The following is an 18,944-nucleotide window of genomic DNA, read 5'->3' as shown; positions in this document are numbered from 1 at the left end:
CCTGCAGCAAATCTCCAAAGCCTACAGCAACTCTCCAAAGCCTACAGCAACTCTCCAAAACCTACAGCAACGCTCCAAAACCTGCACCAACTCTCCAAAACCTGCAGCAAAACTCCAAAGCCTACAGCAACTCTCCAAAACCTGCAGCAAATCTCCAAAACCTGAAGCAACTCTCCGAAGCATACAGCAATGCTCCAAAACCTGCAGCAACTCTCCAAAACCTGCAGCTCTCTTTCCAAAACCTGCAGCAAATCTCCAAAACCTGCAGCAACTCTCCAAAACCTGCAGCAACTTTCCAAAACCTGAAGCAACTCTCCGAAGCATACAGCAATGCTCCAAAACCTGCAGCAACTCTCCAAAACCTGCAGCTCTCTTTCCAAAACCTGCAGCAAATCTCCAAAACCTGCAGCAACTCTCCAAAACCTGCAGCAATGCTCCAGAACCTGCAGGAACTCTCCAAAATCTACACCTCCTTTCCAAAACCTGCAGCAACTCTCCAAGACCTGCAGCAACTCTCCATGACCTGCAGCAACTCTCCATGACCTGCAGCAACTCTCCAACACCTACAGCAACTCTCGAAAACCTGCAGCAACCCTCCAAAATGTACAGCAACTCTCCAAAACCTACTGCATGTCTCCAAAGCCTGCAACTCTCCAAAACCTGCAGCAATGCTCCAAAACCTGCAGCAACTCTCCAAAATCTACAGCTACTTTGCAAAATCTACAGCTACTTTCCAAAACCTACAGCAACACTTCAAAACCTGCAGCAACTCTCCAAAGCCTGCAGCAACTCTCCAAAACCTACAGCAACTCTCCAAAACCTGCTTCAACTTTCCAAAACCTGCAGCAAATCTCCAAAACCTGTAGCAACTCTCTAAAACCTACAGCAACGCTCCAAAACCTACAGCGATGCTCCAAAGCCTACAGCAACGTTCCAAAACCTGCAGCAAATCTCCAAAACCTGCAGGAACTCTCCAAAACCTGCAGCAACTCTCCAAAACCTGCAGCAACTCTCCAAAACCTGCAGCAATTCTCCAAAACCTGCAGCAATTCTCCAAAAACTGCAGCAATTCTCCAAAACCAGCAACAACTCTCCAAAAAATTTAAAAACAACTCTCCAAAGCCCAGAGCAACTCTCCAAGGCCTGCAGCAACTCTCCAAGGCCTGCAGCAACTCTCCAAAACCTACAGGAACTCTCCAAAACGTACAGCAACTCCCCAAAAACTGCAGCAAATCTCCAAAAACTGCAGCAACTCTCCAAAACCTGCAGCAACTTTCCAAAGAATTCAGCAACTTTCCAAAACGTACAGCAATGCTCCAAAGCCTACAGCAACTTTCCAAAACCTGCAGCAATTCTGCAAAACCTGCAGAAACTCTCCAAAATCTACAGCAACTCTCCAAAACCTACAGCAACTCTCCAAAACCTGCAGCAAATCTCCAAAACCTGCAGCAAATCTCCAAAACCTGCAGCAACTCTCTAAAACCTACAGCAAATCTCCAAAACCTGCAGCAACTCTCCAAAGCCTACAGCAACGCTCCAAAACCTACAGCGATGCTCCAAGGCCTACAGCAACTTTCCAAAACCTGCAGCAACTCTCCAAAACCTGCAGCAACTCTCCAAAACCTGCAGCAACTCTCCAAAACCTGCAGCAACTCTCCTAAGCCTACAGCAACACTCCAAAACCTGCAGCAACTCCCCAAAACCTTCAACAACTCTCCAAAGCCTACAGCAACTGTCCAAAACCTGCAGCAACTGTCCAAAACCTACAGCAACCCTCCAAAACATGCAGCAAATCTCCAAAACGTACAGCAACTCTCCAAAACCTGCAGCAACTCTCCAAAACCTACAGCAAATCTCCAAAACAAGCAGCAACTCTCCAAAACCTGCAGCAACTCTCCAAAGCCTACAGCAACGCTCCAAAACCTACAGCAATGCTCCAAAGCCTACAGCAACTTTCCCAAACCTGCAGCAAATCTCCAAAACCTGCAGCAACTCTCCAAAACCTGCAGCAACTCTCCAAAACCTGCAGCAACTCTCCAAAACCTGCAGCAACTCTCCAAAACCTGCAGCAACTCTCCAAAACCTGCAGCAACTCTCCAAAACCTACAGCAACTCTCCAAAACCTACAGCAACTCTCCAAAGCCTACAGCAACTCTCCAAAGCCTACAGCAACTCTCCAAAACCTGCAAGCAAATCTCCAAAACCTGCAAGCAAATCTCCAAAACCTGCAAGCAAATCTCCAAAACCTGCAGCAACTCTCCAAAACCTACAGCAACTCTCCAAAACCTACAGCAACTCTCCAAAGCCTACAGCAACTCTCCAAAACCTACAGCTACTCTCCAAAACCTACAGCAACTCTCCAAAACCTACAGCAACGCTCCAAAACCTGCACCAACTCTCCAAAACCTGCAGCAAAACTCCAAAGCCTACAGCAACTCTCCAAAACCTGCAGCAACTCTCCAAAACCGACAGCAACTGTATAAAACCTGCAGCAACTCTCCAAAACCTACAGCAACTCTCCAAAACCTACAGCAACGCTCCAAAACCTGCACCAACTCTCCAAAACCTGCAGCAAAACTCCAAAGCCTACAGCAACTCTCCAAAACCTGCAGCAACTCTCCAAAACCTGCAGCAACTCTCCAAAACCGACAGCAACTGTATAAAACCTGCAGCAACTCTCCAAAACCTGCAGCAACTCTGCAAAGAATTCAGCAACTTTCCACAACCGACAGCAATGCTCCAAAGCCTACAGCAACACTCCAAATCCTACAGCAACTCTCCAAAACCTACAGCAACTCTCCAAAACCTGCAAGCAAATCTCCAAAACCTGCAGCAACTCTCCAAAACCTGCAGCAACTCTCCAAAACCTGCAGCAACTCTCCTAAGCCTACAGCAACACTCCAAAACCTGCAGCAACTCCCCAAAACCTTCAACAACTCTCCAAAGCCTACAGCAACTGTCCAAAACCTGCAGCAACTGTCCAAAACCTACAGCAACCCTCCAAAACATGCAGCAAATCTCCAAAACGTACAGCAACTCTCCAAAACCTGCAGCAACTCTCCAAAACCTACAGCAAATCCCCAAAACAAGCAGCAACTCTCCAAAACCTATAGCAAATCTCCAAAACCTGCAGCAACTCTCCAAAACCTATAGCAAATCTCCAAAACCTGCAGCAACTCTCCAAAGCCTACAGCAACGCTCCAAAACCTACAGCAAATCTCCAAAACCTGCAGCAACTCTCCAAAACCTATAGCAAATCTCCAAAACCTGCAGCAAATCTCCAAAACCTGCAGCAACTCTCCAAAACCTGCAGCAACTCTCCAAAACCTGCAGCAACTCTCCAAAACCTGCTGCAACTTTCCAAAACCTGCAGCAACTCTCCAAAACCTGCAGCAACTCTCCAAAACCTGCAGCAACTCTCCAAAGCCTACAGCAACGCTCCAAAACCTACAGCAATGCTCCAAAGCCTACAGCAACTTTCCCAAACCTGCAGCAAATCTCCAAAACCTGCAGCAACTCTCCAAAACCTGCAGCAACTCTCCAAAACCTGCTGCAACTTTCCAAAACCTGCTGCAACTCTCCAAAACCTGCAGCAACTCTCCAAAACCTGCAGCAACTCTGCAAAGAATTCAGCAACTTTCCACAACCGACAGCAATGCTCCAAAGCCTACAGCAACGCTCCAAATCCTACAGCAACTCTCCAAAACCTGCAGCAACTCTCCAAAACCTGCAGCAACTCTCCAAAACCTGCAGCAACTCTCCAAAACCTACAGCAACTCTCCAAAGCCTACAGCAACTCTCCAAAGCCTACAGCAACTCTCCAAAACCTGCAAGCAAATCTCCAAAACCTGCAAGCAAATCTCCAAAACCTGCAAGCAAATCTCCAAAACCTGCAGCAACTCTCCAAAACCTACAGCAACTCTCCAAAACCTACAGCAACTCTCCAAAGCCTACAGCAACTCTCCAAAACCTACAGCTACTCTCCAAAACCTACAGCAACTCTCCAAAACCTACAGCAACTCTCCAAAACCTACAGCAACGCTCCAAAACCTGCACCAACTCTCCAAAACCTGCAGCAAAACTCCAAAGCCTACAGCAACTCTCCAAAACCTGCAGCAACTCTCCAAAACCGACAGCAACTGTATAAAACCTGCAGCAACTCTCCAAAACCTACAGCAACTCTCCAAAACCTACAGCAACGCTCCAAAACCTGCACCAACTCTCCAAAACCTGCAGCAAAACTCCAAAGCCTACAGCAACTCTCCAAAACCTGCAGCAACTCTCCAAAACCTGCAGCAACTCTCCAAAACCTGCAGCAACTGTATAAAACCTGCAGCAACTCTCCAAAACCTGCAGCAACTCTGCAAAGAATTCAGCAACTTTCCACAACCGACAGCAATGCTCCAAAGCCTACAGCAACACTCCAAATCCTACAGCAACTCTCCAAAACCTACAGCAACTCTCCAAAACCTGCAAGCAAATCTCCAAAACCTGCAGCAACTCTCCAAAACCTACAGCAACTCTCCAAAGCCTACAGCAACTCTCCAAAACCTACAGCAACTCTCAAAAACCTGCAGCAAAACTCCAAAGCCTACAGCAACTCTCCAAAACCTGCAGCAACTCTCCAAAACCAACAGCAACTGTATAAAACCTGCAGCAACTCTCCAAAACCTACAGCAACTCTCCAAAACCTACAGCAACGCTCGAAAACCTGCACCAACTCTCCAAAACCTGCAGCAAAACTCCAAAGCCTACAGCAACTCTCCAAAACCTGCAGCAACTCTCCAAAACCTGCAGCAACTCTCCAAAACCTGCAGCAACTCTCCAAAACCGACAGCAACTGTATAAAACCTGCAGCAACTCTCCAAAACCTACAGCAACTCTCCAAAACCTGCAGCAACTCTCCAAAACCTACAGCAACTCTCCAAAACCTACAGCAACTCTCCAAAACCTGCAGCAACTCTCCAAAACCTACAGCAAAACTCCAAAACAAGTAGCAACTCACCAAAACCTACAGCAAATCTCCAAAACCTGCAACAACTTTCCAAAGAATGCAGCAATTCTCCAAAACGTTTAGCAACTCTCCAAAACCTACAGCAACACTCCAAAACCAGCAGCAACTTTTCAAAGAATGCAGCAATTCTCCAAAACCTGCAGAAACTCTCCAAAACCTACAGCAACTCTCCAAAACCTGCAGCAAATCTCCAAAACCTGCAGCAAATCTCCAAAACCTGCAGCAACTCTCCAAAACCTGCAGCAACTCTCCAAAACCTGCAGCAACTCTCCAAAACCTGCAGCAACTCTCCAAAACCTGAAGCAACTCTCCAAAACCTGAAGCAACTCTCCGAAGCATACAGCAATGCTCCAAAACCTGCAGCAACTCTCCAAAACCTGCAGCTCTCTTTCCAAAACCTGCAGCAAATCTCCAAAACCTGCAGCAACTCTCCAAAACCTGCAGCAACTTTCCAAAACCTGCAGCAAATCTCCAAAACCTGAAGCAACTCTCCGAAGCATACAGCAATGCTCCAAAACCTGCAGCAACTCTCCAAAACCTGCAGCTCTCTTTCCAAAACCTGCAGCAAATCTCCAAAACCTGCAGCAACTCTCCAAAACCTGCAGCAATGCTCCAGAACCTGCAGGAACTCTCCAAAATCTACACCTCCTTTCCAAAACCTGCAGCAACTCTCCAAAACCTGCAGCAACTCTCCAAGACCTGCAGCAACTCTCCATGACCTGCAGCAACTCTCCAACACCTACAGCAACTCTCGAAAACCTGCAGCAACCCTCCAAAATGTACAGCAACTCTCCAAAACCTACTGCATGTCTCCAAAGCCTGCAACTCTCCAAAACCTGCAGCAATGCTCCAAAACCTGCAGCAACTCTCCAAAATCTACAGCTACTTTGCAAAATCTACAGCTACTTTCCAAAACCTACAGCAACACTTCAAAACCTGCAGCAACTCTCCAAAGCCTGCAGCAACTCTCCAAAACCTACAGCAACTCTCCAAAACCTGCTTCAACTTTCCAAAACCTGCAGCAACGCTCCAAAACCTACAGCGATGCTCCAAAGCCTACAGCAACGTTCCAAAACCTGCAGCAAATCTCCAAAACCTGCAGGAACTCTCCAAAACCTGCAGCAACTCTCCAAAACCTGCAGCAACTCTCCAAAACCTGCAGCAACTCTCCAAAACCTGCAGCAACTCTCCAAAACCTGCAGCAACTCTCCAAAAAATTTAAAAACAACTCTCCAAAGCCTAGAGCAACTCTCCAAGGCCTGCAGCAACTCTCCAAGGCCTGCAGCAACTCTCCAAGGCCTGCAGCAACTCTCCAAGGCCTGCAGCAACTCTCCAAAACCTACAGCAACTCCCCAAAAACTGCAGCAAATCTCCAAAAACTGCAGCAACTCTCCAAAACCTGCAGCAACTTTCCAAAGAATTCAGCAACTTTCCAAAACGTACAGCAATGCTCCAAAGCCTACAGCAACTTTCCAAAACCTGCAGCAATTCTGCAAAACCTGCAGAAACTCTCCAAAATCTACAGCAACTCTCCAAAACCTACAGCAACTCTCCAAAACCTGCAGCAAATCTCCAAAACCTGCAGCAACTCTCTAAAACCTACAGCAAATCTCCAAAACCTGCAGCAACTCTCCAAAGCCTACAGCAACGCTCCAAAACCTACAGCGGTGCTCCAAGGCCTACAGCAACTTTCCAAAACCTGCAGCAACTCTCCAAAACCTGCAGCAACTCTCCAAAACCTGCAGCAACTCTCCTAAGCCTACAGCAACACTCCAAAACCTGCAGCAACTCCCCAAAACCTTCAACAACTCTCCAAAGCCTAGAGCAACTCTCCAAGGCCTGCAGCAACTCTCCAAAACCTACAGCGATGCTCTCGTTTGAGAGATGGAAATGCTTTTTCTTATTGCAGCGAAATGGCTTTCCTGTGAGCATTTCTGCATTTTTGTGTTGCTGTCACACTAACACTGAATTAGTTTGTGCTGGAATTTCCCAGTAACTGTCAACTTTCTATGTACTGAATCCAAAAATCCCAATAATAAATTTTGCAAATGTGTTAAATAAATAAACCCCGCCCACGGCCGACGCCGGCGAAACCCCGCCCATGGCCGACGACCTCATCGCTCCGCCCACAACCTCCACAGCCAGCAACCCCAGAGGAGACAGCCACACTGAGCCCTGCCGCATCTTCACCATCCCCCCAGACCTCCCACTGTCTGAGGACGAATGGTCAGTCCTTAGCAAGGGGCTCACCTTTGTCCCCCTACAACCACACATCAACCAATACCAGTCACGGTTGGACATAGAGCAGTTTTTCCGCCGTCTTCTTCTTTACGCTCCATCTTCGGTCCGCCTCCCCATCTCTCCCTATTTATTCCAGCTCCCTCTCCCCATCCCCCTCTCTGATGAAGGGTCTAGGCCCGAAACGTCAGCTTTTGTGCTCCTGAGATGCTGCTTGGCCTGCTGTGTTCATCCAGCCTCACATTTTATTATCTTGGAATTCTCCAGCATCTGCAGTTCCCATTATCTCTGCAACTCTCCAAAACCTGCTGCAACTTTCCAAAATCTGCAGCAACTCTCCAAAGCCTACAGCAATGCTCCAAAACGTACAGCGATGCTCCAAAGCCTACAGCAACTTTCCAAAACCTGCAGCAACTCTCCAAAACCTGCAGCAACTTTCCAAATCCTGCAGCAAATCTCCAAAACCTGCAGCAACTCTCCAAAACCTGCAGCAACACTCCAAAGCCTGCAGCAATGCTCCAAAACCTGCAGCAACTCTCCAAAATCTACAGCTACTTTCCAAAACCTGGAGTAACTCTCCAAAACCAGCAGCAACTTTACAAAGAATGCAGGAACTCTCCAAAACCTGCAGCAACTCTCCAAAGCCTACAGCAACTCTCCAAAACCTGCAGCAACTCTCCAAAAACTGCAGGAACTCTTCAAAACCTGCAGCAACTCTCCAAAGCCTGCAGCAACTCTCCAAAACCTACAGCAACTCTCCAAAACCTACAGCAACTCTCCAAAACCTACAGCAACTCTCCAAAACCTACAGCAACTCTCCAAAACCTACAGCAACTCTCCAAAACCTGCAGCAACTCTCCAAAACCTACTATAGACCTCCAAAGCAAGGTGGAGGCCTCTCGAACCAGCAGAAGCACAAACACTGCTGTCCCTATTACACTCCTCCACCAGCACTTCCTGGAGCAGCAAGCAGTGTTCAAGTCAACAGAAAATATATGGATTTGGACAAGAACCTAAATATAGGAACAGAGAAGCAGAGGAGAAGCAAAGGCAGTGAACAGAACGTTAGTATTATACGCTCGGCCCAAAAAACTTCCTGATGAGCGACCTAACCAAAAGTATGGAAATAATTTAAAAGGTTTCCTTCTTGTCAGGCTTGCATTTGTCAGCATATAGGAGAGGGGACTGGGAAATATATGGAAAGTGCATTAAAAACAAATCTGGGCTTGATGAGAATATTGTAATATGCAAGGACCAATCTCGATTCTGCAATATAATACATTGAGTAATGAGTCAAGTCAAAAATGTCACTCGCTCAGGCATTTCCATGAATTGAGGATGCTGCCAATGGGATTTTCTGTTTTCTAAGTTTCCGCAGAAGCATCATGATACAAGTTGAGGAAGAAATCTTTCGCTCAGTACTTGGGTCAATCTGCCACTACAGATTCCATATTCATTATGAATCTGACGAAAACTTTGAGAATCTAACTCAAGTTTGCCTATCTACAGGAGAGTGGACACATCTTGACACTCCCTCGCTCTGTTTTTATTCAGCTATCAAGAGAGCACACTGAGCAGGTGGGCAGTCAGACACAGCACCACTCCTTGGTATAGGCACATTACTGAAATACCTTCCTGTGCAGTCTGCCAGCAGATCCAAAATTACTTAAAACGCACCCACCTTTTTTGTTTTGTTAAGGTGTCACCATCCAAATTCCAGCCTCTACTTAAGCCATCTCCTTTTTCAAAATAAATCACTCAATTTCTTCTCTCATGAGACCTGGCTGCCCCAGAATTTGTAGCCCGTTCCTAACTGCCCTTGAAATGAAGGGGTTTGCGAGGGGGCACTTATAAGATTCAACCCCATTGCTCCAGGTTTGGAGTCTGCATGAGTGGGTGAATGTAGCAGATGCTCATCTTTAAAGGACACTAGTGAACCAGACAGGGTTTCTAACAATGGTCAATGCTGGCATTCTGCTCCAGCCTTATTGAGATTCTGATAGCATGTATTTGTGCCCCCCCTCCCCCAAAGCCTGGGGCTCAGCATTACTGCTCCAGTGCCATTACCGGTATGCCAATGTCTGTCCACGACGCCATGCTAACGCTTTGTGGATGGCACCACCCTTCACATACTTAATCCTCACTTTCATATTCTGGGCTCGCCATTATTCAGTTGTTGTTTGTCCCGAATAATGAAAGCAAATTGGCCAAACCGTACCATCTGCTGCTGAATAAAGGTGGGTGAAGCTTCAGAAGATACAGAGCGACAGTGTGGGTAAGCTAGCCTGTTCCTGCCAGAATTGCAGACCTTCTGACTCAACAACAGCCTGCTGAACCGAACAAAAATACCAAACACTGCGGGTGCTGGAAACCAGAAGGGAAATGAGAAATTGTTGGAAGAACTCAGCAGCATCTATGCAGAGAAATCAAACATAACGGTTTATGTCCAGTAACCCGACTTTAGAACTCCCACTTGCTTGTTTTCCATATGCTTAGATGCCAACAATGCTAAATTTCAGCCTTAAAGATGCTGAGTGGCAGAACATCCACAATCTTCCGAGTGTGGGAATTCCAAAGGTTCACAACACTTTGGCTCGGGAATGTAAGTTTTGTGGGGAATGCAAGGACTTTAAAGGAGAAATGGACAGGCTGAATTAATGGGTTATAACATGGCAGATTAAATGCAATGTGAATGGGTGTGATGTTTTTCTCTTTGGTATAGAAAAAAAAGTCGGATTTTTTTTAAGTGATGTGGGTTTGCGGGTGTGTGTGTCCAATGGGTAAACTTGAAAGGATTCGGTAAATATTTACAGGATGTTGCCAGGGTTGGAGGGTTTGAGCTAAAGGGAGAGGCTGAATATGCTGGGGCTATGTTCTCTACAGCGTCGAATGCTGAGGGATGACCTGTTAGAGGTTTATAAAATCATGAGGGGCATGGATAGGGTCAAAACCCCAAGTCTTTTCCCCAGGGTCTAAAACTACAGGGCATAGGTTTAAGGTGAGAGGGGAAAGATTTAAGAGGGACCTAATGGGCAAATATTTTTGTGCAGAAGTGATGCAGGGAAGTGGTGGGGGCTGGTGCAACATTAAAAAGGCATCTGGATAGGAAGGGTTTACAGGGATATGGGCCAAATGCTGGCAAATAGGATGAGATTTATATAGGATATGTGGTCAGCATGAATGAGTTGGACTGAAGGGTCTGTTTTCTGTGCTTTTCTCTATGACTCCATAAGACAGTGCTCTTCACTACATTCCGAAATGATTGGCACCTTCTCCTGTCTTACAGTGTGCCCTGTGACATAAATGGCACCGCCCTTGGCATCTACCCTCCCCCCCACCCCCGATCAAACCCCTACAGAAGCTGGCATGCTTCAACAAGATCACCACCCGTTCTTCTAAACTCTAGGGAACCCCAAGGTCAAAACAGCAAACCCAATGGGCTTACTCGGATCGGTGATAACAGAGGCAGGGCCTTCTTCAGAGGTGAATTCGAAAGAAAAGATCTAACATGCGCCACGGAGCCAGTGAACTGCAACGTAGCAGTGCTTGAAATATCCTGAACAATAATGTACTTCCTGCAAACGTTTTTTTTGCCAAATGGCACAGAGTGTGGAAAATAGATGGACTCGCTCTCTGTTCCTGGCTTTTAATTGTTCCGTTTATCCTCAGTTTGGCAAAGTGCTCCACATCCCAGTCAGTTACTGCTGACGTATACAAACAACGTCTGGTCCTATCTTCTAACCCCAGTTCTTGGCATGTACATCCCTGGACCCAGACATCTGCATATCTGGTCACATTTGCGCAAGTTTGGAACAATGCATCCGATTGAAAAGTGAGCAGGCCCAGCCAGTTTGTACATTATCCATGGATTCTGAACACAACCTCGCAGCAACATTTGACCAAAAGCACTACTTAAAGGGACATTTAAACCAAAAAATACAGCTTATTCTGAGAGAAAGTGGCACATGACAGATTTATGCTGGACTAAAAAGATTTACGTTTCAATGAATAATGCATCACAGAAATCCCTTCTCAGGGTCAATGTAAGACCGGCAACAATTACAGATGCCCTCTTCCTCAGAAGGAACTAAAACAAACAAAATATGAGTCTCCTCAAAAGTTTCTCTCAATATAAAATACTTTCAGAAGGAAGTGAATTTTTTTGTTTTCACCACAGAGGAGGCCGGATCATTAAGTCCATCCTAGGCTGAGACAGACAGACTTTTAGTCAGGATGGGAATCAAAGGTTATGGGGTAAAGTTGAGGATTATCAGATCAGCCGTGATCTCACTGAATGGCAAGGTAAACCTGATGGCCTGAATGGCCTACTTCTGCTCCTACATCTTATGGTCCCATAAAAGGTGTTTTGGAAACCTGGGGATGACATCAAAAAATAAAGAAAATATTCTTCAATTTGATCAGCATAACATTCCGAGTAAGGGTTACAGAGGTACTTTTCTGGGTGTCCAGCATTTTCTGTTTTCCCTAAAAAGGAACTGTTTTTTTCGGTTTTCCAGGAAAGATTGATGCACTTCTTGTTTAAACTTGACGGTGTTGTTAATGTTCTAAGTCACAAAATGTTGGATGCGCTGCATCATTTTCTATTAATCTCTGATGTGGAAAAAATAAAAAAACAGGAGCAAAGTTAACTGCAGCAGTCCTGTGGTTTTAGAGACTTTGAGCATGGTCCAAGCATAACCAGGCCTCTGGCAATTACAAATGCTTTTTCTGAGCCTCCTCAGGCATTGAGAATGTCTCCCTCAAATGGAACAGGTTTACCCTCAGAGACATGTCCGTTCTGCATCCCTGAGGGTCACAGCATGTCGTCCACGAAGGTCACAGCCTATCCCACAATTCCCTGCATTCCTGAGGGTCACAGCATATCGCTGGCGAGGATCACAGCCTATCTCACAATTCGCTGCATCCCTGACGGTCACAGCATATCATCCACGAGGGTCACAGCCTAACCCACAATTCCCTGCAACCCTGAGGGTCACTGCATATCACCCGCGAAGATCACAGCCTATCCCACAATTCCCTGCATCCCTGAGGGTCACAGCATTTCGCCCGCGAGGGTCACAGCCTAACCCACAATTCCCTGCAACCCTGAAGGTCACTGCATATCACCCGCGAAGGTCACAGCCTATCCCACAATTCCCTGCATCCCTGAGGGTCACAGCATTTCGCCCGCGAGGGTCACAGCCTAACCCACAATTCCCTGCTCTCCTAACGGTCACAGCATGTTGCCCGCGAGGGTCACAGTCTATCCCACAATTCCCTGCATTCCTGAGCGTCACAGCATGTTGCCCACGAGGGTCACAGCCCATCCCACAATTCCCTGCATCCCTGAGGGTCACAGCATGTCACCCGCGAACGTCACAGCCTTTCCCACAATTCCCTGCGTCCCTGAGGTGCTTGGATTTCTCCAGTTCTGCACCTCTGGCCTGTGTGAGTGGGATAGCAGTGTGGAAAGGACTGCTGTCTCAGTGGAGGTGAAGGATTGACATTCCATCGCTGGCAAGTGGCCTGACAAAGCACCTTACAGCTCTTCGCAGGAAGGAAGTGTCAATCAAAAACCTGGAAGTGCCAAAGGCGATGTGGCCATGAGTTGGTCAGTGTTTGGTTTTACAAAAAGTCTTAAAGAAGGAGAGGGTATGAAGAAATGGAATTTTTTAAGGAGGAACCTCCAGAACTTACAGCCCACTTTTTAAAGCCAAACAGAGATAGATTTTTGAACAGTAAATGAATTAAGGGTTATGGTGAGCAGGCAGGCAAGTAGAGCTAAGTCCACGATAAAGATGGGCTATGATTTTACTGAGTGGTAGAGGAGGCATGGCCTACACCTGCCCCTATTTCTTACGTTCTTGTAAATGGCACAGCCACCAATGAAGAGTGTAATGCAAATGGGAAGCGCCAAGAGACAGAATTGGAGGAACAGAGAGATCTTTGAGGGACGAGATGATGACAATTCAATAGGTACAGCGGTCCACTCGATTCCAGTTGCTGACAAAATTAGGTTATATCAGGTCAGCTTGACATGTTAGTTAAGGGCTTTCTGGGATGAAACCTTTGGGCAGCTCTGCACGATACCCCATGTTCATCTCACATTCCTTAGTCCAGGTCTCACAGTACAAGGACACATTCCATAAACATCCTTGAAATTCCACGCAAAGTGCATGAAGGAAATGCAATGCCTAAGGACAGGATGAGCACCAGTGGCACAAAGATTTCTCTCACCATGTTATTCCTCAGGCAGCATCCGCAAACATACCTTCCAGGTGAAGCAACACTTCACCTGCATTTCCCACAATCTAGACTACTGCATTCACTGCTCACAATGTGGTCTCCTCTACACTGGGGAAACGAAGTGTAGACTTGGCGATCGCTTCGCAGAACATCTACGTTCTACTCGCAAAAAGGACCCTGAATTACCCGTTGCCTGCCATTTCAATGCACCATCCTGCTCCCAGGTCAACATCTCTGTATCTGGCTTGCTGCAGTGTTCCAGCGAAGCCCAATGCAAGCTGCAGGAACAACTCCTCATTTTCCGCTTGGGGACCCTACAGCTCTCCAGATTCTATATTGAGTTCAATAATTTCAGGGCCTAAACTCTCCCATGTCCCAGCCCCCACCCCACACACCAGGCCTTGTTATCACATAGCCTGCCATTACACACCCCCTGTTGTTATCCACTAACAGTCCCTATTAACAACTATTCACCCTCCCAGCCTGATCATTAGCAACTCCTTTGTCTGTCCAACTGTCTTTCTGTCTGTTTAGGCTCGATCCTATCATTTACTCCCTACCCCACCCACCTCCCTATTTTCTGCAAAAAACTGACGTTTTCCCAGCCACCATCAGTTCTGAGGAAGGGTCACTGGACCCAAAATGTTAACTCTGCTCTCTAGGAAGGCAGAATACTGGGTCAATGGAAAGATTCTTGATATTGTGGATGTGCAGAGGGATCTTGGTGTCCATGTACATAGATCCCTGAAAGTTGCCACCCAGGTTGATAGTGCTGTCAAGAAGGCATATGGTGTGTTAGGTTTTATTGGTAGAGGGATTGAGTTCTGGAGCCGTGATGTCATGCTGCAACTGTACAAAATGCTAGTGCGGCCTCACTTGGAATATTGTGTACAGTTCTGGTCGCCCCGTTACAGGAAGGATATGGAAGCATAGGAAAAGGTGCAGAGGAAATTTATCAGGATGTTGCCTGGTCTGGAGCGAAGGTCTTATGAAGAAAGGCTGAGGGACTTGGGGGAGATAAAACATGGTGCCCACCTCTCCCAAAATCAAGAGTATTGGTGGACCCCGTGTGCTCTTTCACCAGACCCAAACATAGCCATGGATGAGGGGTCTCCCAGTTATATTGGTCAACTAAGGCATTCCTGATTGGGTTTGTTAACCTGTGCCAACTAAAAACTTCACAATCAAGAGGTGCACCTGGTTTCAATCACTACATACTGGTTCTGCAATCACTGATAAGCATATGGATATTGTAGGGATAGTGTAGGGGGAGGGGCTTAGATTAGTTCACAGGTCAGCGCAACATCGAGGGCTGAAGGGCCTGTTCTGCGCTGTACTGTTCTATGTTCTATGTTCGATGTTCGATGTTCTATGTTCTTCACAGATGCTGCCAGACCTGCTGAGCTTTTCCAGCAACTTTGTTTTTGTTCCTGACTTACAGCAACTGCAGTTTTTTCGGTTTTAACCCACAACAGACCCTCACTCTTACTCTCGCTCCCAATTCTCCACCTCATTCCCACAGTGAACTTGAATTCCCTCTTCCTGTGGTTCTGGTTAGAGTCTGGGCTGCTGGTGATGGGGGGGGAATAATGCTATTCAGTTAGTACGAGGCACAACGTGCTGATCTGCGACCATTAGGAATGACAATGCCAGGCGTGCCAACTTAGCTGAAGGCCGTGGCTGTGAGAAACAACTGCTGGTGGGTCGGGCCTCGGTGAGGGTTATCATAGCGCAACGATGGCATTACTCAGCTTGGATGACCAAGGGTGGGAATTCACATTTTGCCACAGCAGTGGAGGGATTGAAATTCAGTCAAATATATACTGATGTTACATTGAGGTTGTACAGGATGTTGGTGAGGCCCCTTCTGGAGTACTGAGTCCAGTTCTGGTTGCGTGTTTAAGGGCAGGATATTATTAAATCGGAGAGGATTCAGAAGAGATTTACCAGGATTGCTGGGAATGGAGGTTTGAGTTGTGGGGAGATGTGAGATAGGCTGGGACTTTTCTCACTGAAGTGTGGGAGGTTAAGGGTGACCTCATAGAGGCCAATAAAATCATGAGGGGTATAGAGAAGGTCCTTAAGGTGGAGAATTTCAAGACTAAGGGGTATATCTTTAAGGTGAGAGGAGAAAGATTTGAAAAAGATCTGAGGGGCAATTTTTTAACATAGAGAGTGGTTCGTGTGTGGAATGAACTTCCAGAGAAAGTAGTGGATGTAGGTACAGTTCCAACATTTAAAAGGTATTTAGATAAGTACATGAATAGGAAAGGTTTGGAGGGATATGGGCCAAGCACAAGCAGGTGGGACTTGTTTAGTTTGGGATTATAGTCAGCATGGATTGGTTTAAATGAAGACTCTGCTTCCATGCTGTATGACTCAATGATTTTATGTAAGGTCCGAAGTTTTATTGTTGTTTCTGCAATAGTGAACGAGGAAGCTTCCAGATTGTCATTTATTTTGATGCAAAGTGAATCACTTGAGGGAAGTTGCGGGGAGCGGGGGGTTCGGTGTAATTCAGAAACCCAAGCTCATGTTCTGGGGAACCCGGCTTCAAATCTCACGTTCGCACAGCGTGAAATTAAAATTCAATAAAAGAACGTGAGTTAAAATGGTGACCACATAACCATTGTCCACAGAAAAATGACAATGTCGAATCCACTGCAGAAAGGAGCTGAGGGAAATGACATAATGTTATTTAAAGGCAAGCTACACATAGCGAGGTCAAAAAGAATAGAACTGAATTGAGTTCTGATCGAGTTAAGTGAAGTAAAACTTAAAGAGGTTTGTGTAATGTGTAAATACTGGCTCATTGAGGTGAATGGCCTGTGGTTGCCCGACAAATACTTTGTGACTTTGTGAGGCAGCCCTTGCTCCTGCCTCAGGCTGAGATCAGTTAACATCCAGGAGAGATCAAATCAGGGACAGTCTTCCTAATTCACAGGGGCTTTCAGTCTTACATCTGGGGCTGAACTTACGAGGATTATGCTTTAATGTCTGGCCACCGCTGAGCTTCTTGTTTGAAATGATCAGTCGAGTAGTTATTTTGGCAGACGCACATGTTCGATAGAGGACGACGGCCAAACCACAACACAACACTGGTTTTTGGACTGAGCTGTCCTCTCTGGTGGGTTCCTGGCCTTTCACTTCTCCATCAATTACTTTACAATGTCAGGTGGTCTTCTGTTCCCACCAGGCTGCTGCTTTAAGTGGGACTGTTTGCTTTGGCTCTCACGGTTACTTTCCGACTCGGACTCTCCAAACTTTACCTGGCGCCACACAGGAAGGTCAGAATTCCAGAGTCAGCAGCACGTCACTCCTCATATTAGGCAAGTGGTTGGATCCCCAGGCAGTTAGTGTGACTGTTAAATCCAACTCAATCTTCTCAAGTGCTGAAGGAGAGAAAGTACAAGGACGTGGGGAAACAGTTGGAGGCTGGGCGAAACCGCTCCTCAGAAGACCAGGCACAAATTCAGTGGGCTGAATGGCCTCCTCTTTGCTGTGCTGTGGTTCTGCAATCTTGTAACCTCGCTGTGTTTGGGAGGCGGTTTACATTATAAAATGACTCCTGGTGTTAAATGAGTGTCCAGTGATGAACAACAGCCTCTGAATCGCTGATAGAGATAAAAGACACCCTTCCTGAATAAAGCCGCAGGTTGCTACAGAAGAAGTGGTCTGCTTGCGAGGCCAACCCACAAATAAAAGCAAGGCAGAGCACATTCATTCCCTATGACGACGGTTTTAACAACATCCATCACTTTTATCTCGCCATCATTTTCACAATGATACCACGCCCTTGAGAGAGCACACATCCCTGTGAACATTAGTGAGAGAACTTAGAGGATGTGACAATATGGAAAACAAAAGAAGCGGTTCACTATCCATCACACATTCAACCTGACAGCGACATTCCAGGGGCTGCAACAACATTTATGCTTTTTTTTGATTCCCTACAGTGTGGAAACAGGCCCTTCAGCCCAACAAGTCCACACTGCCCCTTGGAGCATCCCACCCAGACCCATCCCCCTATAACCCACACACCCCTGAACACTATGGGCAGTTTAGCTTGGCCGATCCCCCCTAGCCTGCACATCTTTGGGCTGTGGGAGGAAACCGGAGCACCCGGAGGAAACCCACGCAGACACGGGGAGATTGTGCAAACTCCACGCAGGCAGTTACCCAAGGCTGGAATCGAACCCAGGTCCCTGGCTCTGTGAGGCTGCAGTGCTAACCACTGAGCCACCGTGCCGCCCGGAAGGGAAATTTCAGAAGGAAAATTTCAATAGTTACAAACAGAGCTCACAAGAACAAACTGAAACCAATAGAAAGATGGTGAAAGCAAAATTTGTGAGAGAGAAAACAGATCCACACCAGTTAAAATGTCGTTGGAATTGAATGAGTGCCGAATTGAATGAAATAGAACTTCTACAAGGGGCTGAATGGCCTGTTCATGTTTCCATTATTTTATGAATAAAGGGCATTATTTTCCTTAAAATGAAACAGTTTACATTTTTTTAATTTTTAAATTGTTTGTACTTCCTCTGTCACAGAAGTTACATCATTTCTTGTCACCAATTGCTATTCTATCATTTTCCCTCAGGATGTCACCCTAACTGTTCGAGCAGCACTTCCCAAACTAAGGCCTGGGGAGAGCTACCAGAGAGCGCTAGAGCCCCAGGCTGGTTTTAAAGAGAAACAACAGCCAAGTGTAATCAAACCAAGGAGTAGCTCTTCTTCCCACAATGTCTTGCCCTCCTAATGTTCCACCAGTGCTCCCCTCCGTGCTCTCCCCCCATGCTTCCGGTGTTCCTGCTCCCTCCCTATGCTCCCGCTCTGTCCCCGTGCTCCCATTCTCTCCCTGTGCTCCCATTCTCCTGGTGCTCCCGCTCTCTTCCTGTGCTCTTGTGCTCTCCCCATGCTTCCAAGCTCTCCCCCCGTGCTCCCGCTGTCCCCACCGTGCTCTCGCTCTCTCCCCATGCTCCCACTCCCTCCCCATGCTCCCGTTCCGTCCACGTGCTCCCGCTCTCTCCCCACGCTCCCGTTGTCTCCCCATGCTCCTTCTCTCTTCCTGACTCCTGCCCTCCCCCTATGCTCCCGCTCGCTCTTTGTCACCCTCGTTTCAGCTCTCTTTCCAGGCTCCTGCTCTCCCCTTGCTCCTACCCTGCCCCTGCTCCCGCTCTCTTTCTCCTCCTCGTTCCAGCTCCCCCCCCCCATGATCCCGTTCTCTCATTTCTCCCTTGCCCCACTCTCTCCCCATGCTCCTGCTCCCAGTTTCTCTCCATATGCAAATAAGGATTTTATTAATTGCCTTGCTCACCCTCTTTGGATTACAGCCTCCTGTCCCAGGTCAGGGTCGAACACACACACACCATGTCCTAATGAAGGAGCATTCCAAAGTTTCAAATTTCCCAAATGTACCTCCATGTTGAGGTTGCCTCACACTCTC

General features: G+C 46.9%; 1 protein-coding gene across 5 annotated transcripts in view; it reads right to left on the bottom strand.

The window, feature by feature from the left end:
* Positions 1 to 18,944, bottom strand: part of ltbp1 (latent transforming growth factor beta binding protein 1) — a 432,638-nt gene that overhangs the window by 61,053 nt on the left and 352,641 nt on the right. The gene's annotated exons all lie outside the window — the stretch shown is intronic.

Source organism: Stegostoma tigrinum, chromosome 9, assembly GCF_030684315.1.
Source record: "Stegostoma tigrinum isolate sSteTig4 chromosome 9, sSteTig4.hap1, whole genome shotgun sequence".
In the NCBI taxonomy this organism is placed as follows: Eukaryota; Metazoa; Chordata; class Chondrichthyes; order Orectolobiformes; family Stegostomatidae; genus Stegostoma; species Stegostoma tigrinum.
This window is presented reverse-complemented; position numbering and strand designations above follow the sequence as displayed.